The following is a 27,997-nucleotide window of genomic DNA, read 5'->3' on the forward strand; positions in this document are numbered from 1 at the left end:
TGCTCTTTGCAACGTTACGTAAATTATTAATTTGAAAATTGGTTAAATGCTAATAAACTTTAATATAAATGTATATTCATATCATACATATTCATGGAATTTATTTATATATAGTAGTGAGTATAAATATTAGTGAATTTAAAAATTTTAAGATTTGATCAGTGATGAAGCCTTTTGTTGCTCCATATTATGCATAGCTATTAGTATGGGGGGATGGGGTCATATGTAGAAGTTCACGCAAGTGAGGAAAGTTTCTGCTATTCACTTGGGAGTGGCCAAGAACTATTCTTTTGCATATGACTCTAGCAGCTCACGTCTTCCACTTTTAGACCAAGTATCCTCTGGGTAGCCAACAGATATCCGTTGTGCGTTGGGTTTGGGACCCACCACTTAAAAAACCTCCCCAATGAAAGACCAAATTTGGTGTTCTATTTGTGGTGGGAGAGAGACTCCGTCGCCGAGTCCTGGCATTTACCCCGGTGGATGAACGTCTTGGGGAGCGCTGCCCCGCCACGATGTCAAAATCGTGCTTGGCGATTTTAGCGCTAGGGTGGGTAAAGAAGGTGTATTTGGCACAACATTCGGAAAATTCAGCCTCCATGACGAAACATCGCCAAACGGCTTGAGGCTAATTGACTTTGCTGGGGCCCGAAATATGGTTGTCTGTAGTACCAGATTGCACATAAGAGAATTCCTCAAGCAACGTGACTGTCCCCTGATCGAAACACGCTCAATCAAATCGATCACGTTGTGATAGACGGAAGGCATGTCTCCTGTGTTTTAGACGTGCGTGCACTACGAGGACCAAACATTGACTTGGATCATTATCTGGTAGCAGCGAAGATACGCACTCGCCTCTGTGCAGCAAAGCGCGCACGTCAACAAACACAAGGAAGGTTCGACGTCGAAAAGCTGACGTCGCAACAGAGAGCCAAGAAGTACTCTACTCGACTTGTACTCCTGCTCTCTGAGAGCACTCATCAGTATCTCGATATTGCATACCGCTGCAGCCGAAACAATTGGTCGTTCCGCAGGGGAGAGAAAACAGACAGCCTACCTCGCAACGTTGCGATCGACCACAGCACGTTCGGGGTGGGATAGATATCGAAAACTGAAGAGCGAATCGAGACGCATTTGCAGACGTAAAAAGAAAGAGCCCGAAATGCGTGAGTATGAAATGATTGAGAAGCTGGGCGACATGGGTAATGCTCGAAAATTTTATGAAAAGATGAGGCGATTTACAGAAAGTTTCAAGACCGGAGCATGATCATGTAGAGACCAAGGTGGTAATCTGGTAACTGATGTCCAGGGCATATTGGGATTATGGAGGAAACACCTCTCCGACCTGCTGAGTGGCAGTGAAAGTACAATACTAGGAGATGGCGAACCCAATTCCCCAATCGATGACGATGGAATAGATGTTCCATTACCCGACCATGGAGAAATTCGAATAGCAATTACCCGCTTGAAGAACAACAAAGCGGCGGGGTCCAATAGATTACTGCAGATATTCACCATCCGCCAAATCTTGGAAAAGTCCCGAGAGAGAAGAATCGAGATTCCCCATCTTTTCACCGATTTTAAAGCTGCCTTCGACAGCACGAAAAGGAACTGCCTCTATGCCGCGATGTCTGAATTTGGCATTCCCTCAAAACTAACACTATCGTGCGACTTCTTCAATCTATTGCTGGAAAAAATAATCTATAAGTACGCCTATGATATAGATATCATCGGAAGCAACAACCGCTCCGTTTGTTCTGCTTTTTTCCAGACTGGAGAAGGAAGCGAAGCATATGGGTCTGGTGGTGAATGAGGACAAGACGAAATATCTCCTGTCATAAAAAAAAACAGTCAGCGCACTTTGAAGTCTTTGATACTTTCGTCTCCTTGGGAACCAGCGTTAACAACACCAACAATGTCAGCCTTGAAATCCAACGCAGAATCACTCTTGCCAACAGGTGCTACTTTGGACTGAGTAGGCAATTGAAAAGTAAAGTCCTCCCTCAACGAACCAAAATCAAACTCTACAAGTCGCTCATTATTCCCGTCCTGATGTATGGCGCTGAAGCGTGGACGATGACAACATCCGATGAGACCACACTTTTGGTTTTCAAAAAAAAAAAGTTTTGCGCAAGATTTATGATCCAACGGCGAATACCACAGACGATAGAACGATGAGTTGTACGAGTTATACGACGACATTGACATAGTTCAGCGAATAAAAAGATGCAGTACCCGCTGGAGGAAGCCGCGGAAGAGGACGAACTCCACTCCGTTGGAAGGACCAAGTGGAAAGTGACCTGGCTTCACTTGGTGTTTCCAGTTGGCGCCAAAAAGCAAAAAGGAGGAACGAGTGGCGCGCTCTGGTGGATTCGGCTATAATCGCTTAAAGCTGTTCCTATGCCAGATACATATATTAGTAAAGTATTGTTTTAGGTTATGTTCTATTGGATAACATGGCAGACGTATAATTTCAGTTGTTTATAATCGAGACACAGGTTAGTCTGTCTGTTCATACACGTTACACGCACTCCCTGTAGTATAATAGCCCTTTTAATAATAATGTGAGTTTGTAAGAAAATCGTATAATTCACTAAGCTGTCAAATTTCTAGTTGTATGTTGTACATTACGTAAGAGATTACTATGATGTACATGTCGTATGAGTGAGAATATAATATTATTATGTATTATGTATATGCACAAAAATTATTTAAACAAAATAATTTGCTTACTAATTCTATATGAAATCATAATCAAGACAATTTATATTTCAAAATACATAGCCCATTGCAAGTGCTCATAATGTGTGATATTAAGATATTCTTAAAAAAAAAATTAAAACACATTATAAATGAATTTAGATATTTTTTCATGAATAAATCTCTGTACATAATACATATATTTATATGCATTATTCATAAATATATGAACATGAAAGTTTTATAGCCTAAACTTGAATTATATATAGAAAATTATATTTTTGACACAAGTACATTAATAAAGAAGAAGATCCAGTCCACTAAATGTCAAGTGCAATGGTAAGCAACAAAATCATTGCCTATCGAATAAAACTTTGGCCCCTGACAGAATGTTCATAAATATATGAACATGAAATTTGTATTAGAATAAGTGGAACAAAATAATATACAGTTCACTAAATATCAAGTGAAATGGTAAGAAATAAAATTGTAAAATGAGACTTACTCATAAAAATGTGAATATCATTGCATATAAAAGAAAACACATAAATCAGAGTACGAGTATACATAAAACTAATATTAATATACAACACATACATACTCAAAATATTAATGCCCACAAGCAGCAACTGATAAGACAATATCAAGTGAGTGTACGTATGTGTATAAGTGCGTTAGATGCACTAATCTAAAGTGTTGTAAAATATCAATGCGTTGTCATCTGAAGCATGCAAGAAAAATAGAATGCTTATTTACACATATGTGTGTACAGTAAGCATACACACATATACATATGTACCTAGTTAAGAGATTAGAATTAAGAAATGTATTGACGAACGAAATTTGAATAAAGCATATCAGAGTTAAACGTGAACTCTCACAGAACAGATCAAAACAAAAGGTTTTTCTGTACATGCATTCATACATAAATTTTGTGACATAATGTATATGTACTTATTCTTCCTCATTTATAAACTCATGTACTTGGTTATTTATGAAATTACCAACAATTTCCATTGAATCATGAACCTAATTTTATGGACGTAGCAACAACTAACTCAATAATTGATACTCGTCTTCCTTACATGATTCTTTATCCACCTTCAACACATTATTCGGAATTTTGTTCAAATTGAATTGCTCAATATTAATGAGATTCTCTAATACTAAACAAACGAAAGTAGAAATAAAGCAATGCTTTTATGCTCCTTCCCAGTTTATATTATTTCTGCAGCCTCTGCCATTTACATATTCTTTTCACGTCAAAAAGTTATCTGATGTGCTATTTCATTGTGTGCTATTCATTCGCTTTTCCTTATTTTAGTTGATTACGATAGTGATAAATGGCAAAGGGCAAAGTTTATTAGGTTTGTTAAGGCCAGAACTATATTGGTTTGATGGGCACTGAAGCCACCTTAATTAACTATTAAAAGTGTATAACCAAGTCATGACTATAATGCACTTATATTTTGCACTATAATTTTGCAAATTTATTTGATTACCAGTTTCTTCGTACGGATGAGTGACTAACGAAAACTAAAAATTTTCGTTTACTAAGGGCAGTGGCATTACATATAGTGTGCGGGGAAGCATTGATTCCAAAGGGTGGAAGTTGAACGTCTATAAATGTGGATTCAAATCAGATAATTCGGTCAAAGTTCGGTTAACTGGCAGCAAAACGAATGAGTTAGTCATTGTATTCAACAAGCGTTCCATCTAGTTGTAGAGATGGAAAAAGCGAAAGTGATTTGGGATGTCTACCAAACTTACGAAATGCGAAAAAGGAGGAAATGCGTAGTGAGAAATGTATAAATCAGAATTGGAAATTCCATCCATCCAAAATCTTCAACCAGAAGTAGAGTTCTAGTTTCTACGAATATAGTAGTTATAACGAATATAAAATTACAACTAAACCAAACTTTATACGTGTTTATAGAGTGGGATATTTTTTGTCTGGCCTCAAAATTGAGTAGATAAGGCAAAATTGAAGTAGAATATTAATTATTTCGGTTTCATCTTTCCAGTCTATTCCTTTCTGCCATTTAATATCATTATTGCAGGAATTAATTTGAATATACTCAGGAATGAAAAATCTGACCGCTTTTGTAATGTCAAGCATTGAGACTCGAAGCTTAGTGTGATTTATTTGACCTCTTATTCTCTACTAAAATTCGTTTTTACTGTTTCCATTAAACATTAATCATCTAACGGTTAAGTTAGCTCCTGCTTGTCATGTAAATATTGACATTTGTTCAGTTACCAGTCGGTCATGCAATGCAAAAGGTCACCTGACCACAACGGCATATTTGCGACCAAGATGATGACCTAATCGTAAAGCTAATAATTAATGATTCGCTAAAGTTTTGAGTTATGTAGAAATAGCGCAAGCTGTTTAAGTCAAACTGATAAATTAGTTTCTTACGGATAATATTGAATAAAGTAACTCATGGGAAAAAATAAATATTTTTCATTAAAATGATCTCTAAATTGCCAACGCAAATCCTAAATGAGAATTCCATCTGATTAATTATTCTTAAGAAGTTTAAAAAGAAGAAAGAAAGAGGTAAATACGAGTATATAATATTTCAGCTTCATTTGTTAATTGATTATATACAAATAGGTTTATGTAGTTATGAATGCCGAGGTATTTAAGGCTTGAAAATATGTACTCCCATTACGGCTATCAAGGAGTGTTCTAATTATATTATATATACACTCTTTCGAATTATGATTCTCACACACTCATATATTACATGAAGTTACTCATTCGACATGGATTTCAACTACTGGTTTCCATTGTTATATTGGAGACATTTTCACAGTTGCGAGAAATTAGATGTTATCGTTGACGTTATATTCTAAATGGTGCAAGAAAAAAGCAGATTCTGTGTTGGTATCTAAATTGACACATTTGTTTTATTAAAAACTGTATCTTATAAAACACTACTGCATTTACTCTTAGTTGGTCATACACATATATTCGTATATCTTTGGCAAGCTCTGTGCTTCAGGGGGAGCCACTAACATGTTAGAGGTCAAAACCATATATGCGCGAAAAAACTACTTTTTTTCAAAGTCTCACATATTTTTCGCTTTAGAGATAATTTCCCACATCAGTTAATATGGCTCCGTTAAACTATATCAACCAAACTTTCTAGGAGTTATTTGTCTTTGCCACCCAAACATACAATAAGAAAATAAATGAATTAAGCCATCATTTGTAGTGGGTGATGCTGAATCGTATACAGCCGTTGTAATGAGAATGGAAAGCATTAGCGCTACATAATATATGTAAATTGCCTCAAAATGTCTGCAAACTTGTAATTAATTAGCTAAATAACAAAAGATATGAACAAACAATACAAACCACAAAATATTGTAGTAGTACTTAGCAGCAAATTTATAACACAGTCACAAGGAATATATACAAATATAAATACGATCATTTAAAGGCATTTGCTTTTGGTCACATGCTTTTGAAATTAAATTATTAATGTAAATATTTACTTGAACATTTGTAATGAAGTGAAAGAAAATGTGTGTAGTTGCGGTTTTAGGCAAATGACCGCAAGTCCATTGACAATAATACGAGCATTATAAAGCGCGGAAATGAGTTTCATATCGTCAACACATATACATATTTATATACAACTTGTTTTGTTTGTACGTATTTAGTTCATTGCTTATTTCTACTCTTTATTATACTTAAGGCAATAATGAATCTTATAAATTCATTAACTTCTAATTGTAAATTTAGTAAACGATTCTCCTGTTCAATCACGAATAAAATTAGTAGCGATTAATCCACAAATAAATGTAAAAGTAAATGTATTTAAAATAAATTTCAAAATATTTTGTTTTTTGTAGCATTTGATTATGTATGTATATCTATATACATTTACATATATATAAATACTATCGATTATATTAATTTTAATGCCCTACAAATTTATTTAATAAATGCATGAACTGAAAATATATACGTGCATAAGTAAAGTGCGAAAACACCACTTATGTTATTATGTTAATCGGATTATTCCAGAAATTAATCTACATGTCCTATAAATTTTACTTGTCAAAAATATAGTGGTATATATAAATATACAATATTGCGAATTCTCAATAAAGAGCAATAATAATTTTTAGAAATATGACGAAATGTTATATTAGTTTAAAAAAATATATGCCTAAGATTGATTTTAGTGAAAATATTTTAATTATTGCATTCAGTTGAACTTTCATAACTCGAACTCTTGAGATGGCAATAGAAGTCAAATTTCATACAAATTTTCTTCCATAAATTAAACGTTATTTTAAATTGGGATGCGCGATTAAAGTTAAAAATCAACAAATTGACTGTATCGAAAATTAAATTAAATAGCCGACAAATTAAAACACGTGCGTACGGTTTTACGGTTCAATACAAAGAGAGCTCTTTATTAAGTTTTATGGAATCGCTTAGCCTAAATCTTAAACTAACGGCTTAAACTAGTGATAATGTAAGCATGTGTTACAAAAGGGGTGAGTATGATTATCTTTCGTTAAACATTGTACTAGATTAAGTTATGGTAAGTAACAGATTAGTATTATCAATTAATTGTTAGGTTAAGTATGTTATATTTTATAATTCAAGGCTTATAAATTCAATTTATTAATATTTATTTTACAATTCGGTTTTTAATTTATTGTTTATTTACTTTCAGGTTTAAAAATACATAAATGTAAGTCGCTTAACGCAACAGAAGCATTTTATATTTAATGAATATATAATGCATTGCATTCAAGAGTTAACAAATTGATAAGTGAAAACATCGATTTTATGATAAAAAATAGCATTCACTGTTACATAGTGAAATAATAACTTAACAATAATAAAGAAGAACATACTGAATAATAGAAGTGAAGTCTTAAATATGAACTTGAATGTAATATTTATGCTGTCATGACATTCCGTTTTAAGAAAAGAAGGTAAGGGATGTTTGCCAAACAATAGCAGTTCGAAAAGTAATTCATTCGAGAAAGTTAGACCTTCTTCTTCTTCTTGACTGGTGAAGACACCGCTTACGCGGTTATAGCCGAGTCCAAAACAGCGCGCACGTATCCCTCCTTCTGGCAGTTTGGCGCCAATTGGTTATTCCAAGCGAAGCCAGGTCCCTCTCCACCTGGTCCTTCCATCGGAGTGGAGGTCTTCCTCTTCCTCGGCTTCCATCAGCGGGTACTGCATCGAATACTTTCAGAGCTGGAGCACTTTCATCCATTCGAACAACATGACCTAGCCAGAGTAGCCGCTGTTTTTTTTATTCGCTGGACTATGTCTATGTTGTCGAATAACACATACAGCTCATCGTTCCATCGTCTGCGGTACTCGCCGTTGCCAACTCTTAAGGGACCATAAATCTTCCGCAAAACCTTTCTCTCGAAAACTCCTAGTGCCGTTCCATCGGATGTTGACATCGTCCACGCTTCTGTACCGTAAAGTAGGACGGGAATGATGAGAGACTTGTAGAGTTTGGTTTTTGTTCGTCGAGAGAAGACTTTAGACTTTTTCAATTGCCTACTTAGTCCATAGTAGCACCTGTTGGCAAGAGTGATTCTGCGTTGGATTTCCAGGCTGACATTGTAATTGCTGTTAATGCTGGTTCCCAGGTTGACGAAATTATCTACAACTTCAAAGTTATGACTGTCAACAGTGACGTGGGAGCCAAGACGCGAATGCGCTGACTGTTTGTTTGACGACAGGAGATATTTCGTCTTATCCTCGTTCACCACCAGACCCATACGCTTCGCTTCCTTCTCCAGTCTGGAAAACGCAGAACAAACGGCGCGGTTGTTGCTTCCGATGATATCGATATCATCGGCGTACGCCAGCATCTTTACACTCTTATAGAAGCTTGTACCTTCTCTATTTAGCTCTGCAGCTCGTAGACTGTTAGAGTTATTATTGCGAGTATACTACATGAAATAATATATGTAAGTTCGAACCTAATCCAACAAACTATAAGAATGTCCATTTCGAGATTTTAGGACAATGTCTACCGTATTAACGGGCTCCTGTCACTCTAGATTGGCCATTGATGTCGAATGAGTACGTTTGGACGTCAAAATAAAAATAAAAACGTTGGAGTTACCTAGTTATTCGTTTCATATATATTTGAAGATAGTTGCTTGAAATTTTCTAGGCAATTCATTGTTTTATCAAGCAGAATGTAGGAACATATCACTGAATATTCACTTTTTCTTGAAAATTTAGGTGTTGTAACGATGAGAGCGGTGAAAGTTTTCATCAAGACATTTGACAGGTTTGAACAAGGTTATAAAGGTAAATGGAACACAAGTTTGTTGGTCGATTGTATGTATGTGATTGGCGTTGCAACCGTTTAGCCGGTTATAGCCGAATCGACGATAGTGCGCCACCTGTCTCTCTCCTTCGCAGTTCGGCGCCAGTTGGAGATCCCAAGTGTAACCAGGTCGCTCTCCACCTGGTCCCTCCAACGGAGTGGAGGCCTTCCCCTTCCTCGGCTTCCTCCGGCGGGTACTGCATCGAACACTTTCAGAGCTGGAGTGTTTTCGTCCATTCGGACAACATGACCTAGCCAGCGTAGCCGCTGTCTTTTTATTCGCTGAACTATGTCAATGTCGTCGTATAACTCGTACAGCTCATCGTTCCATCGTCTGCGGTATTCTCCGTTGCCAATGTTCTGAGGACCATAAATCTTGCGCAAAATTTTCCTCTCGAAAACTCCTAGTGTCGTCTCATCTGATGTTGACATCGTCCAAGCTTCTGCACCGTAAAGCAGGACGGGAATGATAAGTGACTTGTAGAGCTTGATTTTGGTTCGTCGAGAGAGGACTTTACTGTTCAATTGCCTACTCAGTCCAAAGTAGCACCTGTTGGCAAGAGTTATTCTGCGCTGGATTTCGAGGCTGACATTGTTCGTGTTGTTGATGCTGGTTCCCAGGTATACGAAATTATCTACGACCTCGAAGTTATGACTGTCAACAGTGACGTGGGAGCCAAGACGCGAATGCGCCGACTGTTTGTTTGATGACAGGAGATATTTCGTCTTGTCCTCATTCACCTCCAGACCCATTCGCTTCGCCTCCTTATCCATGCGGGAAAAAGCAGAACAAACGGCGCGGTTGTTGCTTCCGATGATATCAATATCATCGGCGTACGCCAGGAGCTGTACACTCTTGTAGAAGATTGTACCTTCTCGGTTTAGCTCTGCAGCTCTTATAATTTTTTCCAGCATCAGGTTAAAGAAGTCGCACGATAGTGAGTCACCTTGTCTGAAACCTCGTTTGGTATCGAACGGCTCGGAGAGGTCCTTCCCAATCATGACGGAGCTTTTGGTGTTGCTCAACGTCAATTTACACAGCCGTATTAGTTTTGCGGGGATACCAAATTCAGACATCGCGGCGTAAAGGCAACTCCTTTTCGTGCTGTCGAAAGCAGCTTTAAAATCGTTGTATATCATATATATGTACTACAGGTATATTCATATATTCAAATGCTAAACATAACATATAGTCATACTAACAAAAATAACTAGCGAATAATTCGTGTATATATATGGATATTGGAAATTCAAGAATCGATAACATCGAAATCAGAATGTTTCACATATTAAATATAGAAAAGAGCGGAATTAAAGCGAAAACAATGCAGGAGTGATCAACAGCTCCACATCCACATGGAATTGAATATCACGACAGCGACGTAAAAACAATGTTGTTGCTGAGGTTTTCAATAACCAACACCTACTTTACTGCACAACATTTATACATCGGAATTTCAGCAAAAATACATTAGTGTTTGCCTTCGTATTTATGCAATATGTTTGCTTTTTGGCGCCATTTGTGAGCTAATAAGCTCATTAAATACGTAAACCTAACGTTAACAGCATTTCTGCTGATTTTAGCAAATTTGGGAAATTGCATACAATATCCCGAAGCTAAAACAATGGCATTGGACTAACCAAGGTGTTTAGGTATTTTTATTAGTTGGTGTGATTTCATATTCTAATCGGTTTAATTTATATTTTCACTGGAACTGCATCAGCAAACATAAAGAAGCAAAAATCATATGTTATTTTCTACTACTGAATTAAAAAAAAATTGCATTTATTCCAGTATTTATTTTTTAAATATTTTCACCCCTCTTTACCAATTCGAATGTAATATCTCAATATTTTAAAACATTTGGTCTCAAGAATTGAAACTTACATTCATTTAAGAACTATATCTGCTCGTATGTTTTGATTCTCAATGCGTTGATACTTCCTACAACCGTTCTTCTCTTTCTTACTTTTTTTTCCTTAAAAGAATATGAATTGTGTTAAATTTTGCCTGTCTGCTACTCAACCAGAAGAAGTTAATCTCATTAAATGCATGAGCACGAATTAGTCATAGATTAAGTAGCAATCGCAGCGTTAGTATTACAGTGGTTTTGCCCTCCGTGTAATATATCTGAAATAAGATAATTAGCGACAATAGCTCCTTAGCTAGGAGTGTCGATTTCGTGGCGTTCATCAGAGAACAGCTTTTGCCAGACGTCTACCATGACAATAATGCGCCATTAGCAACAAACCCACCTGCAACTTACATACATTCACATAAGTTGACATCACAGCTCTGAGAATATCATGGCTTTAGATTTTTAATATACATAGGTTTTGTGGAATATATTATTTAATACATATACAATTCTTATTTCACTTGTTTTTTAAATTTGTTTTTCCTTAGTATTAGTATTGGTATCCGCGTATTTGTATATTTATGGAAAACTGTAGCTATGCTGATATGTTGTTCAAGTACCTGCGCGTGAGCCATGATGTGACTTTTATACGCATATTTTTTAATTTCCGGCTTAGAAGTATACGACAAACGACCTCAATTGCACACAACATTCAATTTCCGCGTATGAAAACAACTGGTGTTTCTTTAGCTTTATTTTTACTTTATTTGAAAAATGTTATCCAAGAGAGAGTTTAATAAATACTTCCATAATCAACTGATAACTTCACCAGTTGACTGTGAACGACTGTACTCATTGCGCAAAGACGTCAAAAGGAGTCATGTAGACTGGAGTCGAAAATTGTCCTTCATATATAGTTTGTTATGCGAAAATAAAATGATTAAACGAATGCTAATATCTTTCCTATGTGGGTTTTGCCGTTTTTAATTTTACTGAGAAATGGAAATATGCTGTAAAAAATGTCTACACTTTCAAAGTCAACTTAGCTCTAGGACTAACTAGCAGATCATGTATTTGACTGCACATAAAAGTTTCATATTAACATTACTTTAAAGCGGACAGCTATTCAAGCTATTAGGATATTAAAAAAAGTATAAAATGAAACACACACAATAAAATAATTGGAATTTAAATATAATACAGATTGAAGGTACACCGACAGTAGCGACATCCAATTATAAAACATTTCCCAAACAAATTTTTCCAAAACAATTTTATATACCTTTAGGTGGTTTCTATACAGTCTACAGGTCTCTATAAACTCAAAGTATATGCAATCTTATGAATTTATATGGTTTCTATACAGTCTACAGGTCTCTATAAACTCAAAGTATATGCAATCTTATGAATTTACATATGGTCATACATGTTGTATCCTCCATTACTTTGTAGTGTAAATCAGTTTCTTCTCGAACATACATAAATACGAATATGAATGAACGTTATACAACGCTAAGTGTCGAAACTTGTGTTACTACTTGCCTTTTGATTATACATGAACGTTGGTAAGCAAATAGCAAGTTGTTGAACGGCTCCATTCATTCCATTTCTAGGCTTATGAGTATAACATTTCAACATCGTTCATAGCCAACTTCTTCACCATTAATATTGGTTTGGGGTTATTGTTAGTGAAGTACGGAACTATTCTCAGGTATAATTTATTTCTGAGGTTCTTTTGTGGCATTTAGATGTAAATATTGTATGAGTCAAGAGCTTCCCAGAAGAATAAAAAATAAAAGGAAATAAGAAAGCTGTATGCTATGTAATTATGAATATTATAATGAAAGGTGCGTATATGTGAACCCATATATTGACCGTTTGGCACCTCTCGGTGGAAGTGTTCAACAGGTGTTAAAGTCAACATCTAACGGCAAATTGGCAAATAATAATATTCAACCAACTACAAAGTGTGTCTTATGTGTCTTAATACTTATAATAGATACTATATTTAATTTTACTACATTTTTTTAGTATGCGGATTCAACTTTTTGTGATATTAAGGTAGAGGCTAACAAAATGACTCTCATGTCAGAAACAAACCAATTCTATTAAAAAACGGCCTAAAATCTTTATTAATGAATAAATAATAAATCTAAGTAGTATATGAAATTGTGCTTTTATTTGTCTTACTTTTCATTGCCTTTCAAACTAAATTCGTCGATTTTTGGCCAGTACTTTCAATACAATAATATATGAATGTACTTCTATATAATATCCAATATCGCTTAATTAATATTCTCTACTATAAACGTTTAACGTTTCTTTATTTTTAGATACTTTTACAATCATTTCTAAGAATATTTTTATTTATTTTAATTTTGTAAAAAGTAGTATTGGGACTAATGGTACGTTACGAATATTCTTACCATATATTTACTCATATTTCTACATGTAGGAATATGAATATACATAATCTAGTTAAACCAGTTTCATTCGAAACTTTACTAACGAGTAATTAATAAATGCTGTCTAAAAAGTAATATGAAAACATTACGGAATTTTGCTTTCCCCAATGTCTAATATATAAGTTACATAAGCAAATATAGAGTACTCGAGTTGTGACAATGGTGACCCAACTTAGCTGTTCTTGTATGCCTAAGTGAGGTCAAATTTAAAGTTAAGTAAATTTTGTCTTTGAAGGGAAATTGGTCCACATGATATCGACACAAATACAATATTTAATTACCATTTGTTGTTGAACGCAAAATTATATATGGAATTCAATTATTCTGAATTGAAACCTGCATACTTGATGAAAGTGAAGTTGTACACTTTCCTTATACAAACTAAAAATAAAATCTTGGCATCTTTAAATCTGAAGCACTTCTGAAACCTGGAGGTATATAATTTATTGTGGGGAAAAAACAGTTTACTGACAAATTGGGTTTTTACTAGTCGTATAGCCGTTTATAACTAGATGATATATAACACTACAAAAATATATATTATATACATATATAATCGTATAAACAAGAATGCGGAATAAATTACTCATACGCCATGTATACCAATCGCTTTATATATAAAACGTAAGCTTAATAAAATGAATATCAACCAAATGAGAATGATACATTTCAAAAACGATAAATTGATATTTATTAATAGCTAGTAAATATATTTTTTTAATTGTTGATTAAAGAATCGGCATCGGCATCGGCCAACAATTTGGTATCGGTCGGACACTAACGATTTCCTTGGCAATAAACATCACATGAGTACCTTAAATCTATTGCTCTCAGTTTATATGTATCTTTATGTTGCACGTGTTCTTTGTAATAGTATACAGTTCATTGTTACATGTGGTGAACTTCAATGAATGTCACCTGTTGCCTTCGCTATGAGATAGTGCGCAACTGCAGACTTTTAAATATACTTATACAAGAATAACAGCCAAAATTGTTTACATTTGCATGGATGGATGAATACTTGTAAAGAAAAAGGTTTTTAAAAAGACTACCTTTGGTACGATTTTGTTGAAACACTATTAATTTAAAACTTAAAAACTTAGTGTAAAAACATACATATATCACTTGCAGAAAGCCCTTTGGCATCCGCTTTTGTTGTTAGTACAACTGCAATCTACCAAAATAAATAACTCAAGTAAATGTACATATCTGTGCACAATTTTGAGCAGAAACGAACATATTTGCTCTAAAGTTGGGGAAACAATGAGTGTCTTGTGGTTTCATTCGATTCAATGTGGTGAGCTGCTTAGGTGAATGAATGAACGAGCAGTGTATGTGATGCTGAGTTGAGACTTTGTCTATTTCCTTGTGCCGGTGATTAATAGAATTCGTTGTGTTGTGTTGTGAGGAACACATATTCTGCCGGAGGTTTCGCTTGTCGGCGTTTTAAATTCTTCGTTTGTGTATAGATGGATATGGATGTTGTTTGATAATGGATATATAACTATGGAGTCCCTCACTCGAATACATATCTTCAACGGAGAACTAAAATTTCAACATTTCGGCTATTGATATCTCAAGACAATGCTTTGATGAGATTATGTTGGAGTTCATAACAAATATGAAAGAAAAATTAGAAAAGTTTTGTTTATTCGCTTATAATTTTGGAATAAAGTTGTGATGTGCCATTTATGTTGAGAAATATCTTTCGGTGTGAATGCCGGTTGTGGTTAGAAACTATAATTTGTTATTTTTTACCACACATATAATTTGGAAACCAAAATTCATAAGAAAACAAAATTCTTCTTACAAATTCGTAACATGACATGTGTACGTACATATGCATTTCCATTTCATTAACAACCTGGTGCCTAACTACATGCGTATGAATGTGGAAACTGGTGTGTGTAACGACTTCTCACACCGCCAGGTGCACAATTAGCAAGAAATGCATATGTTTCTTACCACAAATATACACTCAAACGTACAGTAAATATTATTGTGTGACAGAAGGAAATTCACAAACCTGTATTGCGAATGACATACATTGAGATAAATTATTTTTATACTCTCGCAACAAAAGTTGCTAAGAGAGTATTATAGTTTTGTCCACATAAAGGTTGTTTGTAAGTCTTAAAACTAAACGAGTTAGATATAGGGTTATATATACCAAAGTTATCAGGGTGACGAGTAAAGTTCAAAGTAAAGTCCGGATGTCTGTCTGTCCGTCCGTGCAAGCTGTAACTTGAGTTAAAATTGAGATATCTTAATGAAACTTGGAACACGAGTTCCTTGGCACCATAAAAAGTTAAGTTCGAAGATGGGCGGAATCGGACCACTGACACGCCCACAAAATGGCGATAACCAAAAACACATAAAGAGCTATAACTAAGCCATAAATAAAGGTATGAAAATAAAATTTGGAGCATAGAATCGCATTAGGGAGGGGCACATTTGAATGTAATGTTTTTGGAAAAGTGGGCGTGACCCCGCCCCCAAATAGGTTTTTTGTATATATATTGCAAACCAATAAAGCTATGTAAACCGAAATTTCCAGTCCAAAAATGAAAGAAATCGGATAATAACCGCGCCCACCGCGCCCACGCGCATACAAAGGTTAGGTTGAAAATGACTAAAAGTGCGTTAACTCACTAACGAGAAACGTCAGAAACACCAAATTTTACATAAGAAATGGCAGAAGGAAGCTGCACTCAGCTTTTTTACAAAATGGAAAATGGGCGTGGCGTCGCCCACTTCCCATATAATTCCTGATTTCTGATTCCTACACTTTATAATGTATACATAAGGAACCGATAAAGATAGCGAAATAAAACTTTACACAAATACTGTATTTGAGCTGTGACATCACTTGTGGAAAAATTGTCAAAATCGAACCATGACTTTTCAAGGCCCCTGATATCAAACATGAAGAACTCAGTGCCTAAGGGTAATTTTTCACCGAAAATATAGGTAAATCTCTAAATAAATTGCGAGAGTATAAAATGTTCGGTTGCACCCGAACTTAGCCTTTCCTTACTTGTTTTTCAGAGATATTGGCATTTTTTAGAGATTACCGGTATTAAAATCTCGTCTATCGTAAGTGAACGTAATTCTAGTGGCTAGCCTCCCTAAAAAAATAATACTAAGTATTATTTCATAAACAAATATTATAAATTCCTAATTCCTATCGACAACCATTTTTATTGTTTTTGTTTACTTGTACGCATGGCCTTTTATACTCTGCCTTTGGCATTTTACACTCTACCTGGGAATGCATACATCTTAACGTTCTTTCCCATCTGCACTCCTATGTGCGAGTATACTGAATAAAACAGAGAAAAAAAGAACAAAATAAACAGAGCAACTTACAACAACGTAATGTACCAGTAGACATATTCGCAGTGTTATTGCAATAAGGTGCTCAGTCTTATGTTGAGTGCTTGACTAATAAAGTACTGCCACTTCACTTCGTTGGTGAGTTTGGAGGGCACGTAATGGCCAATGTGAGTAACCAACCGCCAGTAACATTAACAAAGGAGGTTGTCGTAAAGCGTTCTTTACTTTGTATTGCATTTTTACATAACATTCCTGTAAGCAGGTTGAATGCCTTCACTCCGAGTACTTGCCTATCCATGCCATGCTTAGTTAGCAAAGTGTTTGTATGCAATTGTTTTTGCTCAACTCAACTTGGTCATGCCTCTATCCTTACCTGCAATGTGGAATTACTAACTGTTTAACTAATTCCCCTTCGAAATGACCTTCAACTACTATATTCTACATTCGACAGTAATCGTTAAACATTCATCAATACAAAATTTTTTTTATTATTATTACAATTGTACCTAGTATACAATGATTAAATACTAACAACAATTCAATTCTAAAAGTTAAAAATAATAATTAAAAGCTAAATGTTTGAGAAACTCATTTGTTGCAACAGTTGCTTTGCTAAGTCTGAAGGCCTCTTAAGTCTCAGTCTGTTTTCTCGTTCAGCAGTTCCCATGAGTCTGGATGCCGCTTCCTTTACATGCTGTCTAAGCCTCATTTCGTGAGTCTTTGCAAGGTTAGTTATTTCGTTTACTACTGAATTCACACCAAGATCACGGTGAAGGTCAGCAAATCTAACATACCAAGGAGCATTAACTCTACTTCTTAGTACCTTATTTTGGTGGCGCTGAATGCAGCCAATACAGTTTTGACTTGAGCAACGACATAGTTGAGCTCCATAGGCCCAAATTGGCTTTAGTACTTGATTATATATAAACAGCTTGTTTTCGATTGAAAGCGTAGATCTCCTACCGCCTAGATGGTAAAACGTAGCCTTTTTCTTGACATGCTCTTTCCAGCGAAGCTTAGCATCTAGGGTGATTCCTAGGCACTTAGCATTATTGTGATGTGATATAGGGGTACCATTTAAATAAAAGGGATGGTATGATGTTTTTTTTAAGTAAAATCTACGTGCATTGATTTGGAATCGTTTAATTTAGTGCGCCACTTGGAAGCCCATTTAGTAATAGCATTGACTGCTGTTTTTCTCGAAGGGTAGATACTGAGGTTGACTCTCCTGCTACTAACAAGGCTGTGTCATCCGCAAATTTCGCTGTCACATAACTTGAGTCAGTGGGGATATTACTTGTAAAAAGCAAGTAAAGCACTGGCCCCAACACGCTTCCCTGGAGAACACCTGAAAAGACAGCGGCTATGCTGGCTAGGTCATGTTGTTCGAACGGACGAAAATGTTCCTGCTCTGAAAGTGTTCGAAAGTGTTCGCTGGTGGAAGCCGAGGAAGAGGAGACCTCCACTCCGATGGAAGGACAAGGAGGTGAAGGACCTGGCTTCACTTGGTATTACCAATTGGCGCCAAACTGCCAACAAGAGAGATGCGTGGCGCACTATTGTGGACTCGGCTATAACCGCATAAGCGGTGACTACGCCAGTCAAGAAAAAGAAGAGTCATTGTCATTACCACTGCTTATGGCAACTTATCCAGTAGGAAATTAAGCTAGATTCTGTAGAACACTGCCACATGGAAGATTACTCATTCTGATAAACATTAAAAGCGGTTTTTTGTTTGTTTAGAAGAGAGTGACTTTTAAAAAGAAAAGGGGCGAGATGCGAGTCTCTAAAGTATATGTGTACTCATATAAAATGATGATTTGAAAAAGAAATCAATAATTCACAGTAATCAATGTAAATAAAGCTATGCTATAAAGTTTCGAATAAACTGGTTTTTCTATTTTCACGAATTATTTCCTGACATTTCAACAGTGTCATCAATTTCGCTGTCATTTCCGTCTTCATGCTTTATTAAGTTCCCAAACGATGGTGACTCCAAAAGGGACGAACTAACTACTTTTTCACTGAGTGCATTCTGTTTCATGAGTTGCAAAACATCTCTCATTGAGAACGGTCATAGATCAGTGTCTATTTATCTTCTTCATTACAACCAAAAAAAAAAAAAAAGCAAACGCGAAAACGAAAGTGAAAAAAAAACAATTCTTAAGTGTGACATCTGTTCATTACAACCAAAACAAAAACCCATCTGCACTCGACAAAAACAATAGCTACAATAACACGTACCAGCTTTGCGATCGCTGGCAAGTACAACAACATGAGTGACGACGATGATGATGCTGGTATGGAATGGCAAAAAGTAAGAAAACGGCCCGCGAAAAGATCATTACAGAATTCACCAAATGTGACTAGAAAACAACCGGCACTGGATTATGGCGCATGAACTTCCAATAATTTTAACCAATTCAATATCTTAAATAACGATGTTGGAGAAACATTTATGAAGGATACAAACCCTGATGGCATAATAAATGATAAAAATACAACTGAACAAGAACGTGAGAGAATGGAAATTTTGGAAACTCCAAAACCTCCACCAATTTTTATCGGTGAAGTCTGTGAAATTAGTGGTCTATTAAACTACCTTAAAACTAAAATTAAAGCCAAGGAATTCACGTATAAAGCACAACGAGATGGTAATGTCCGAATCATGGTTAAAACCTTCGATAAATATAGAGAACTCATCAAAATTATGAGAAATGATAATGTTAAATTTCATACTTTTCAACTAAAGCAAGACAGAGCTTTTCGTGTCGTAATTAAAAATCTCCATTACACTACGCCGTTGGAAACAATTAAAGCCGAAGTTGAGCTGCTTGGGCATGCTGTTCGAGGTCTTAATAATATAAAAAGTCGCATTACTAAGATGCCACTAAATATGTTTTTCTTAGATCTTGAGCCAGATAATAGTAACGCGGAAATTTACAACTTAAAATATATTGGAAACGCTGTTGTTAATATAGAATCACCAAAGAAGGTAAGCGATATCGTGCAATGTTTTCGTTGCCAGGAGTTCGGCCACACAAAATCATTTTGCAATAAAACATTTAAATGTGTTAAATTTTCACTACAACATCCAAGTGACAACTGCCCAAAAGACAAAAATATTCCAGCTAAATGTGCTAATTGTTTTGAGAACCATGCTGCCAGTTATAAAGGCTGCATAATTTATCAAAAAATTATGTCCAACAAAAAGTCTGCTACTAATGTTTTGAATAAGAGTCAATCTCAAAATAACCGAGCCAATTACAGCCAGCCAAATTTCATAAGTCCTAGTAAACAATTAAAAAACATTAACAACAACAAAACCAGCCAACTTATGCTCAGGTAGTGGGAAATGATAATATAAACAATCAAGGTGATGTATTGTCCAGAATTGAAAAACTTCTAGAAAGACAAGCTGAACAAACAAGTAATTTACTGAATATGATAATGCTACTTGTAAATAAATTATGTATGTAGATATTCGTATAGCCATATGGAATGCTAACAGACTTTCCAATCACTATAATGAAATAAATTTATTCCTAAAATCTCATAACATTGACATTATGTTAATTTCTGAGACTCACTTTACCAGGAAATCATATCTATATATTAAAGGATATGAAGTTATAAATGCTAATCATCCGTCTGATAAAGCACATGGAGATGCAGCAGTGATTGTTAAAAACACGCTTAAATTTAAAAAACTAGATAACGTTAATTTGGTGAATATACAAGCTGCAGCTGTTCAAATTAAATGTATGCATATTGATGTATCTATAGCGGCGGTGTACCTACCTCCACGGTTTGCGTTTAAATTAGATGATTACAAAATATTTTTTCAAAGCCTTGGTAACCACTTTATTGCTGGAGGGGACTATAACGCTAAGCATCCTTGGTGGGTATCTAGACTGACTAACCCTAAAGGAACTGAGCTATTTAAATGTATAACAAAGTTTAATTACTCAACTATTTCTACTGGGAAACCTACATACTGGCCTAGTGATCCTCGAAAAAGACCGGACTTTTTAGATTTTGTTGTGTACAATGGCATATCACAAAACCAACTCCACATTAAGGAGAGCTTTGATTTAAACTCTGACCACTCACCAATGATAGTAACTTTTGGGACTACTGTGTCGAGTATTGAAAAACCATACAAGATTATTACGCAAAATACTGATATAGCAGCATTTAGAAACTGGCTGGAGAATCGAACTAATTTAGATGTACCCTTAAAATCTAGCGATGAGATTGACTTAGCAGTTGAAAAGCTTACAATTGCTATTCATGAAGCGGGATTTCTTTTCACTTCACAATCAAACGCTAATGAAGTTAAAAAACCATTTCTTCCTATTGAATTAAGACGGTTAATAAAAGAGAAAAGATTACACAGGAAAAGATGGCAAATTAGTCGGAGTCCTCTTGACAAAAAAATTTTAAACAAAGCAACCAACGACTTGAAGTCAAAACTGCGGGAAATAAAAGATCAAGAAACATCAGAGTATCTAAGGAATCTAGATCCCCATGCAAACAACCCAGATCATAACCTGTGGAAGGCAACTAAATATCTGAAGAGACCCACTAGGAGAAATACGATTATTGAAAATAGTTATGGTCACAGGTGCAGAGATTATCAAGAGAAAGCTCAAGCTTTTGCTCACCATTTGCATTCAGTTTTTACACCAAACGTACTTCCAGATAACGAAAACACTGCTGAGGTACATAACTTCCTAGAATCGCCTTGTCAGATGAGCATGCCTATTCGAAAAATTTGTATTAAGGAAGTAACGACTGAAATAAAGAAAATTAAACTTCGAAAATCGCCTGGATTTGATAAAATTGATGGACTTACTTTTAGACACCTGCCCCAAAAATGTATCAGAATGCTTACATATATCTACAATGCTATGCTTAGACTCGACCACTATCCAAGTCAATGGAAATGCGCTGAAATAATAATGATTCCGAAACCCAATAAGCCTGAAAACCGCCCTTCTTCATACCGTCCAATTAGTTTACTGGCAACCTTCTCTAAAGTATTTGAAAAGATACTTTTAAAGAGAATGTTACCTGTTTTAGAGGACCAAAGGTAATACCTGAACACCAGTTTGGGTTTAGAAGGGGGCATGGAACTCCTGAGCAATGTCATCGAATTGTTAAAATTATCACGAGTGCTTTCGAATGTAAGCAGTACTGCGCAGGGGTCTTTTTAGATATAAAACAAGCATTTGATAAAGTATGGCACCCAGGGTTACTTTATAAAATAAAGAAATGGCTTCCAGCGCCTTACTATCTACTTATAAAATCATTTTTAAGCAATCGTAAGTTCTATGTCCAGGAAAAAGGTGCATCTTCTGAATTATATTCGATTGGCGCTGGAGTTCCCCAAGGAAGCGTCTTAGGACCTGTGTTATATACAATATTTACAGCTGATCTGCCGATCGCTAGTGGATTAGAGGTAGCAACTTATGCTGATGATACGGCCTTTATTGCCACAAGTTTTAATCCTAGTGATGCCTCACTTCACTTACAAGAACAACTTAATGTTGTCGAAAAATGGTTAAAGGATTGGAAGATAGAGGTAAATACACAGAAATCCGTTCAGATAACGTTTACATTAAGGACTGGGAAATGTCCCCCTGTAACATTAAATGGCTCTACAATACCTGAAAGTGAAACTGTCAAATACCTTGGTCTTTATTTGGACAGACGACTCACTTGGAAGACACATATAAAAGAGAAAACGAAGCAACTGAAATTTAAAACTAAAGAAATGTATTGGCTTTTAGGTCATCGATCACAACTGAGCCTTGAAAATAAAGTACGACTTTACAAGTCAATTCTGAAACCAGTATGGACATATGCAATGCAGTTATGGGGCACGGCGAGTACATCGAACATTGAAATCCTCCAAAGATATCAATCGAAAACTTTAAGAAAACTTTGTAAGTGCTCCTTGGTATATAAGCAACTTCGAAATCCACAAAGACTTAAATATACCTTTTGTTAAAGACGATATTGGCAAAGCCTGTCGAAGATACCTAGATATACTGTCTAATCATGAAAATTCATTGGCAATAAATTTACTGGACAACAGTATGGCTGTTAGACGCTTAAAACGAACTCACATTTTGGATCTCCCATATAGATTTTAGGTAGTTTTAATAATATTATTAGCAAATAATGTAATTGAAGAATATATTGATTAGTCTCATTGGAGAATAATCAATCCTGTGTCAATCTTGTCAATTGATAGATTGCAAATAAATTTTATACAAAAAAAAAAAAAAAAAAAAAAAAATTCTGTTTCATGTGATCGTATGCAATATAAAATCACAGTGTGTACTCCTGACTGGTTGACTTACTGCAAAAGTCAAAAGTTACTTTCGTGGATAAATAAATCTATAAATCTATCTAAATGTAGCCATTACTTACGTAATGTGGGCCTGCTCAATTCATTACTCTTGCTTTGTCTCAGTGGCAACAAACGATGTTAACTAATTGTGAAATTGCCGGAAGTCAAGTGAAAATGCGAACATATCTTCAGTCAATTCACAAATTACGAAGACAGTTTTGCTGCTGTGCAAGAGTTGAATTAAGTTCTTAATCAAAAGATCAATAAGAGGCGTTAAGGGCTGTAAGTTAGCTGGCGGCAATATTTATGGAAAACAGAGAATAATTATTAAAAAAATATTATATTCTGATTATGATATATCTTTCCTGGATGGACCAAAAAACACACCAGATTGTGAAACCATAGACCAAAGGTGGATCCAGCTGGTTTTATCTGTAATAAACAGCAATAGGTCGTTTAATTTCTGACCACCAGCAGAAAATTTCATTAAAACACGACGGGATTTGTCTTTTCCTTCATTCGATTCTTGTTTGTGTTGTGCATCGTGCAGACTTACTGAACAAGTTTCTGCTCACTTCCAGTTCTTTGAGTCAGTGGTTGCATCACATATATGTATGTATACTTCTATAAAAATATTTTCTATAAAAATGTAAAAATATGAATACACACGCAACAAAACAAGCAAATAAAGTAACTGCACTATTGGGAATTTGGGCAATGTGTCTTTTATCCGTAACACACAGAAGCAATTGAGTAACAAACCTCTGGGATAAGCTGACTGTTAGGAGGCAACATCAGGTCCTGCAGAAACATAAGAAGCATGGTTGCAATTAAATAAAAAACACAGATTGCAGTAAAGGTACGCAGTATAATCACCGTTGGACATCTGATATGACTTCAAAGTTTGGTGCTCAAACACGCAGGTGCGCGCAGCTTGCATCGACGGTTATAAGAAAACTAACAAAACAACATATCAGCATTTGCATCAACCAGCTTTGTGTTCAACTAAAAGGTCTGATCGTCACTGAATACAACAACTGGTCAACGAGTCAACGGGTATTTAGAAGCTTACTTGGAATGAACTTCTTTCTTTTTTAAACTTCCTTCGTAATAATGTGATGTGGAACATTTATAAATGTGCTAGGCATTTATGAACCTAGCAAGAGCACTTTCAGAGCTAAGTAGTATTCCTAATATATTTCCATAAGGAAAATTCCTAAGGAAAATTCCATCTTATTAAGTTATATTAAATAAAAAAAGAAATTAAATTTAAGGCCGTTATATTTATAAAATACATTGGAGGCGGCTTATAGCTCTTCTCGTTTTCGGTTACAACTTAATACTCTGTCTTTCAGTCAGTTTTCAGAAAACAGTAAATTTGATTGACTCTACATATGTAATTAACAGTGGACATTCTTAAAAAAACAAGACCAATTCAAATAATTTCGCACCGGCACATCCAGTTTATGCACTTTCACTAGTCACTTGCTGGTGTGCAGTCTACATTTCTGACTCCTCGCGTACTTTAATTGTTTGCTATTCTAGTTAGATATACTCTTTTTTATAAGTTAGGTAAATTTCGTTTTTTTTTCACTTTCCCCCCGCAGAACGTAAGATTTCAAGAAGACAAATCTTCGTGTAATTGAGGTAATAGTTTCTTCCATTTTAATTAATGGACCTCATGTTGCGCTCGTTAAATAGCACAAATGTGCAACATAATATGTGACGAATGCTCTCACATTACAATAATGAATGTCAGTGCAGAAGTGCTGCAGCATGTGAGATAAGACTTCATCCTGATAATAATTTCACATACATGATTACCGTTCAAGCTAACTCAACAGCTACGGGTCACAAGTAAATGGGCTGCGGAATTGGGTGTGGTAATCTTATTATATATTCACACAAGTTAAAGCATAACAATAATTTATTTCTTCAATATAAATGTATATACACTATATATGAATGTGACCAAAATTCAGCACCAAAATGATCTGTTAAAAGAGCTACCGGCTATTATTCATCTTACTGCTTTATCTACTCATTATCGCTAAATGCTTAAGGATTGAATGTGTTATCAGATAGTGAAGTGAAAAAAATAATAACTTTTTATTTGGCTTCCTATAACTGTTCGCTACATGCCGTCTCTTAATTTTCGTTTTCGTTCTTTCTTCTTTCTCACTGTTTCTCAGTATGCTGTGTTCCAAGTGGCCTCCCACATTTCATTATGAAAGCTTCTTAGTTATTTACCGTCTTATTCTTTGTGGCTGTACGTTGCGCCCTTTTGACTTTCGATATACATTTACATTTTCAATAACTTTCGTTATCTACATAGTATGTACTTGAAAAAGTATTGGGGTAAAAACTTTAAACACGTTTTTCTCGAAACAGTGTTGTTACGACTGGCGCATGAGGTTACTCAAAACCTATTAATCCAATCGGTTCCAAATTTTAATACGTTATTCTATATATATATTGCTATGGTGTGAACTAGGATAAATCAAATCGGTGAAGATCTTCTTTACTTTTCAACTTGATTTGTGGCTGAAAAAAGGCGATTTCAAAAAAATTTCAAAGGTCCGCCATTTTATTAATTTTAGTGCGAGATTAATAATGCTAGTTCATATTAGAGCCCCACATATACTCTTTCTAACCCCGTTGGAATTTTTGGTTTCAGATGTTCGAGGGAGCGGCAATCACATGCGCCGCCGAAGTCTTCAAATAAATGTATGCAAAGTTACAACTTAAAAAATAATTTATATATGTTCATTTACCAGCATAGTGAAAATCGTCAAAATTTGAAATCGAGAATCCCCTTATATAAGTGATTGTGTTTGTAGTTGATTATAAAGGTGCATCATTTTGGATTCTAAAATATCGAATATAAGATAAAACTGGATACATTATCAAATATAATAATAATAGCGAATTTTTGGGCAGTATAGATTATGATTTAAAAATTGCCACAGGTCCTTATTTTCAGTGTAATTTTACAATGAGTGATGTTACACTTCCTTGAATTTTATTCTACCGAAAAGTTCTTCGAAAATATGCTTGATTTGTCGTTCAACTCATGAAGTTGTAGTGATAGTGGTAAATTAAGTATTTAAAATTCTCGCAAATATTTATGTAATAACTCATCGCACTAAATTTTTAAGGCGTAGTTCGTTAGCATGTCTATTACCAGTTCTACTTTATTTCTTCGCACCAGTTAACATTTTCTTTGTATTCAATTTAAATACAATTTACTGCATCATTTGCAATATATTTTCTGGCTTTTTTACACAAAAGACTCTACTACGAGTACTACTCACTACTATAGATTTCAATGTAGTGTTGGCGGCGACCAGTTGCTACTATGTATCACCTGAATGTGGGGAAGGCTTAGGTATGTTTTTGGCGCGTAGACGATTTATTATACGTTTAAACTCAACTTGGTCGCACATTGTAGTTGCCTAATGAAGACATGAATAAAATATACGGAGGTATCTGTTGATACTCCTGCTGCATCGTTCCTTTTCCTACTCAATATTTGACTGCTTTATGTGTGCCATCATTCTGGTGATTTTCACAACCTTTTAGCCTAAGCGTTCGTTCGGCATTTTTGCTTGTACTTTATATTTCTAATGCCTTTTTTTCAAGTATTTTCCATTTCTTTTTATTGGAAGCGAATACAATTTTCAATGGGTTTCTTAAAAGTCAGTGCATTAAGCACTCGGCTGGCGTCACATTCTTCCTGCTTTCCTCTGTGACTTTAGCATTAATCGCAAATAAGCTAAAAAAGTTTGCACGTCGCCTAAATTTCACCTCAATGTCTCTGTTGCTGTAGCGATTAAAGACAAGGTACTTGCATGTATATGAATGCCGCTGCTGTTACCTTTCTATGTTCGTGGTCTGCGCATAACAAGGAAGCATCTGCCACTAAACGTTATGCCTAACTAACTTTATGCCATCTCTATTGCGAAAATACTTAACGTCACTGTTGCTGCGGCAGTTACTGACAATTGCTTTAAATGATAGCTGAAACGTGCAACAGCAGACTAAGTTTGCCATTAAAACATTCTATAACATTGAACTCGCTTGGGCACAGAAAAAAAAGTTCTTAGAAACGCTGTCAGGAATAGACACGGGCATGATCTTGTAAACACGCGCCAGTTTATAACACAGCAAGATGTGATAAATGAATATATGTATGTATGTATAATTTCCGATGTACACATAATAGGTCCCGTTATTCGTCATACTCTTATCTCAGCGCTCACTTTTGAAAAAGTTGTTTTTTTCGTGGGTCATTTAGCATTTTTCTTTCGGATAGCTAAAACTTTAGGTATTATTGAGCAAGTTTGGTAATAAAACATTTAAAACTCATCTAGTTTTGAGAATAAATAACACACATAAGACAAAAGGAGAGAAAAAGTGCTTTTCGGTAATCTTGAATTTTAGTGTACTCGCATGGGTACAACTATTACATTTCTCGAACCAATTAATGGTCATTTACATGTAGTGCAGAGAGTTATGAGTGCAGAGTTATGGAGTCTATATTTTGGGATTCTCTTGAGATCATTTTATCTATCTTGAAAATAGAATAGTCATGAATCCCATTTGAAGTAGAATAAAGTGCTGTTTGATTAGGAATTGACGGGTATCGTTCCATAAATCAATGAAAACCAACTGCTCCCGCCCTTCGAAATATGCATGAATATTGTATTTTTTTATATATTTAGTTATGGTATACATACATACATACATATGTATTAAGTTATGTACAAACACTCTTGACTCTGTTGGGTTGTGGTAACTGACATAAAAGCCTGTCTAAACTTGGCACAAAAAGTTTGTTCAAGAATTGTGCAAATATTTAACTGTGATGTGATGTGGTATTCTCCATCAATATTTAAACACTTTTGCATGCGATCAAACCAATTTTCGAAGCACTTT

At 35.2% G+C, this 27,997-nt stretch overlaps 1 long non-coding RNA gene across 1 annotated transcript in view; it reads left to right on the top strand.

The window, feature by feature from the left end:
* Nucleotides 1-3,037: 3,037 nt before the first annotated feature.
* Nucleotides 3,038-27,997, top strand: part of LOC128921868 (uncharacterized) — a 34,343-nt gene continuing 9,383 nt past the window's right edge. Inside the window, exon 1 of the long non-coding RNA XR_008471178.1 lies at nucleotides 3,038-3,174. This is a non-coding gene — a long non-coding RNA (uncharacterized LOC128921868). The remainder of the gene's footprint in view (nucleotides 3,175-27,997) is intronic.

Source organism: Zeugodacus cucurbitae, chromosome 5 (assembly GCF_028554725.1).
Source record: "Zeugodacus cucurbitae isolate PBARC_wt_2022May chromosome 5, idZeuCucr1.2, whole genome shotgun sequence".
NCBI classification, from domain to species: Eukaryota; Metazoa; Arthropoda; class Insecta; order Diptera; family Tephritidae; genus Zeugodacus; species Zeugodacus cucurbitae.